The 4,415-nt window shown below is 32.5% G+C and overlaps 1 long non-coding RNA gene across 3 annotated transcripts; it reads left to right on the forward strand.

Moving 5' to 3' along the window:
- Nucleotides 1-546: 546 nt before the first annotated feature.
- LOC112716276 (uncharacterized) lies at nucleotides 547-4,063 on the forward strand. 3 transcript variants are annotated; one of them, XR_003160241.3, is made up of 8 exons: nucleotides 547-1,363; nucleotides 1,524-1,989; nucleotides 2,524-2,668; nucleotides 2,897-2,942; nucleotides 3,045-3,116; nucleotides 3,216-3,320; nucleotides 3,426-3,580; nucleotides 3,678-4,063. It is a non-coding gene; the product is annotated as an uncharacterized lncRNA (long non-coding RNA). The 3 variants fall into 3 exon arrangements; XR_003160243.3 differs by having other exon boundaries at nucleotides 552-1,989; nucleotides 3,678-3,742; nucleotides 3,844-4,063; XR_003160240.3 differs by having other exon boundaries at nucleotides 555-1,989.
- The last annotated feature ends 352 nt before the right edge of the window (nucleotides 4,064-4,415 follow it).

Consider the following 4,415-nt stretch of genomic DNA (forward strand, 5'->3'; position numbering starts at 1 on the left):
TGTTTTCGTCACTACTGCCATTGTTATTGCTGACACCATTTTTGCCGCAGTTGCCGCTCCTCTGTCAACGCGTTTTTAGATCTGTTCGCTCCCAAGCTTCTTCTTCGACGCTGCTTTCTCTACCTCCATATTTCTCCTTCGAGCTGCTACTGATACTTCTTCTTCGCTATTAATTTGTTGATATCTCTTCTCTATTAATAGATGTCATTTTATTTCAAAGAATTTCATTTGTCTCTTTACGTGTCTCTGCGATCTTTGTTATTTTGGATTTGATTATTTGCTATGATCATGATTCTCTATTTCTCTTTCTAATTGTGAATTGTAATTACTTGATTAATTAATTGTTCTCTTGTCCTATTAATTGACATTTTGATCTGTTTCTGAAGATACAAATTAGTTTCCTATTTTTCAGAGTATATTGGTCCTTGCAAGTTGCAATATATACTATACTGGTTTATACTATATTGATACTCTTTGATTTTAGTTTTTAATATGTTAATTTCTATTTTTTCATTTACAATACATAATATATAGAACACTACTTGTATAATCAGAGGATACTCTTCTTATATATGGTCCTTGTACAAAGCAAAAGCTAAGATACAAAGAGTTTGAGATAAATCCAGCAGTCTAAAAACTGAGAATTTGATTAGCTTGTTGATCAAACTATATTAGCTTCCATTAGGTTCTTCATTATTTTTTTCATTATCCCTAGTGTTTTTGAAATGCTTTGTATATAGTTTATTCTTCACTATCAACGGAAGTAAAAGAAGAAACTGTTATTGGTTTTTTGGATCTCCGTTGTTACACTTCTCAATAATCTTGGCCTTATGTGGAATGTGAATTTTCTGCTTGGGATTTCTCTATTTTTTGTTGAATGGTCAATTTTTTATTGATAGGGTGATGACTGTCAGTTTTCACAAGTATGGAAGTATTTTCTTTACTCTGTATTTTTTGTAAGTTGTTTGGTTTCAGGCACCACTTGACAGGGGAATGTTGCTAGCTGTATATTCGCTGAAATTGAATGTTGTTATTATTTTAAACATTCTAAAGCTCTATTTTTGAATGATTGGAACTGATATTACTGTATTGAAGGAAATAGGAGAACAAGAAGGCAAGTATTATGCCATAGATGACCCTAGCTTTACTCGACTTTTCAAGACTCTAAGTCCAACTCCCTCTCACTCTGTCTCTGTGCATTATTTCTTACTTGATTACGTTTAATCTGAAACTTTGAAAATTTTTATGCTATAAATCATCTCTAACGTAGTGGAAACATATCAACCTGGTGCAATAGTTCTCCAGTGTGGAGCTGATTCACTTTCTGGAGATCGTCTGGGCTGCTTCAATCTCTCTATTGATGGTGCATATCTCCCAGTAAATTTTCTTTTCTATTGAAAGTGTCATTGCTCTATGTTATTGTTGGGTTGTGTGTTGGTTCATCTGTACAACTACTAGTATCCTTTTCAATTATTTGATGGCTTAGCTTGATTAAAAGATAAACTTTTGATGCTTCTTTACAGGTCATGATGAATGTGTCAGATTCATAAAGAGATTCAATTTGCCCTTGCTAATGGGTTTATATCATTTTATATTTGCGTTAAATTTACTTATTATTTTGATTCAGATATACATGAGCGGACTTTTGCCACAGGTCACATTGACATCCAAAAATTGGCTCCTAATCCTCTTGTGTATTGTTAAACTTCCTGAAATTGTAATGCAATGCCTGTTTTCAGGTTCCTTGCTTTTGGTTGGTACCCCCCATTCCCAATAGCCCTGCCTGACAGCAAAAGAAAAAACAGAAATGTACTATATTTGTCCTTTAAAAATTACTATGTGAAGATATATGTATCTAGAAGGTCATATCCAGTCGATGACTATGGTCATTGATATATCCTGTGTAATGCACCTGCAACATTTGAAAGCCAATTTCAACGAGAACTTCCTCTTTTGTGTAGATATCTCACTGAATCTCCTTCTGGCAAGGTATTGCTCGTCAAACTTCTATATTCTAATGTTTTATGTTTGGTAAGATTCTAACAGCTGATTTTGATTTTTCCTGCTTACAATTATGTTCTTCCCTTTATTAAGGAGAGCATGCTATAGTCTACGATTGGGAAATACAACTTGTATATTAATTATGATTTGTCTTGGTGTTATGGTACATACAGCTTGTGTATTAGGAAATACAGCTTGAATTTAGCAAAACTTTATTTTTATTTTATTAGGAATAGAACCTTATATGAAGTATCTCACCCACAAATGGTGTATTATATTGATTATATGGTAAATAAAGGATGGAGTATTGTTGTGTATTATTAGATAACGTTGCTATTGAAGATAATGTAGCTACTAACTTGACAAGAGATATGCTTGAATGAAAATTTGTACAAAATTATACCAAAGATAATATTTTAAGCTTTTTATTTGTTATGTGCTTGACAATTTTATGTTTAATTATTAATATAATGTCTAATTATCTTTTGTGTGCTTAAAAATTTTGTGTTTGTTGATATGCAGTCATGCCAAGGGGCAAACGCATAAAAAATTCATTGAAGTTTGTAGATGAGAGGGATAACAGCAATGCTTCTCATTCACTTCAACTTCCAGCACCAGGCAGCATCTAAAAATACCAACAACAATGCTGATTTGTGTATTTTCTCAAGTATGTTTTTTGTTATACACTTGTTAGTTGTTTGTTACATGAGAGATTCTTTTACTTTTCAAAATTTCGCATGTGAACCTTCACAATTATTTTGTTTTTAGTGTTTCTAACTATATATCTTTAGTTGAATCATGGACACTTAAAGCCATATAATTGTAAGCCTATTTTGGGTGTTCATGTTGTGTCTTTAATCTACATTGAATTAATAATTTGGAACTTGTTTGGTAGGTAGATGGCTTATATAATGGACATAAATGAGGAGGAGAGAGTGAAGGTATGAATAATTTTATAATTTATTTGGTTTTTTCCCTTTCATTTTTTTGGTTAGCTTAGAACTCATAATCAGGGTAAAGTCGTAAATTTGTAATAATTGCAGGAAAAAATAGTTGAAATTGGAAGAGCTCATTTTGAGACAGAGTCAACACAGTTTACAATTTTGGATGCACCTGTGAGTATCTATATTGCTGGAAAATTATCCTTAGATCTATTTTCAGTGTTCTTATATCTTTATAATTATATGGTCATTTAAAAAAAAAAAAAAAAACAGGTTTTGTTGGAAGATATATCTTAAGTTCCATTGTTATTGCAAGGTCAGAAAAGCTATGTTCCTAACATGATTAGTGGTGCATCTCAAGCCGATGTTGGAGTGTTGGTTAGTTGATCTATAATGCCACATTTTGTTTCTTGATCTTTTATCAGATGCTTCTTAACGGGTATATATTTATATGTGCCGTTCTGTGACTCTCTCAATAATTAGGTAATTTCTGCTTGAAAGGGAGAATTTGAAACTGGATATGAGAGAGGTGGACAAACTCGTGAGCATGTCCAGCTTGCAAAAATATTGGGTGTGACTAAGCTGCTTGTTGTTGTAAATAATATAGATGATCCAATTGTGAATCGGGCAAAAGAAAGGTGCTCTCTCTCTCTCTATCTCGTGTGTGTGCTTTATGCCTTGATTCACCTTTCTATCTGATATTAATGGAATTCCTTGTTGCTGTTGCGCTTCTAGGTATGATGAGATTGAGTCAAAGATGATTCTATTTTTGAGACAATCAGGATACAATGTAAAGAAAGGTATTTGCCTTTGATTTGTTTGAGGAATATTTGCTTGCCATTCTAATAATTAATTAATATGTTTTTAGTTTTTGGGTTGTGGATGTATTTGTGTGGATCAGAGTGGCCATGTGAGTGGACAATTTTACTTTGACATAGAGAACATTATTAATTTTGAAGCACGATGGGAGTGACATTTCAGTTATCATATTTCAACCAAAAAAAGGGCAAGAGAAACACTAGCCAGCACTAGCAGCCTAGTCCCACATAGTGGGTTGTTTTTTGATTACAAAGATCAAATGAATATTATGGATCATATCCATGTTTATACCATTTTTTTAATTTGAAATCTCTTTATAATTTTCCCTATAGTTTGTCTCCTACTACATTATCTTCATTTAATTCACTCCAAACTGGAGCCTCTAAATGTCTTATCAATACATGTTTCTCACATTTCTTGAAAATTTCTTATTCTCAATTTGAGTGGTGAATGTTATTTGTCTTGTTCAATGCTGATGAAGCTTGGGACATTAAGGAGGCTGAAATACTGGTAGTTTATTTGGCAAAGTGCTTTATAGGTTTAGAATCTCCGGCATGTTCTTAAGGTTGTGTAGTTCATAGAATGTTTTTTTATTTCTGGATCTGGATCGTATATTTGAGATTTTTACGTAATTAGATGATATTAAAATATTGA

Source organism: Arachis hypogaea, chromosome 10 (assembly GCF_003086295.3).
Source record: "Arachis hypogaea cultivar Tifrunner chromosome 10, arahy.Tifrunner.gnm2.J5K5, whole genome shotgun sequence".
NCBI lineage: Eukaryota > Viridiplantae > Streptophyta > Magnoliopsida > Fabales > Fabaceae > Arachis > Arachis hypogaea.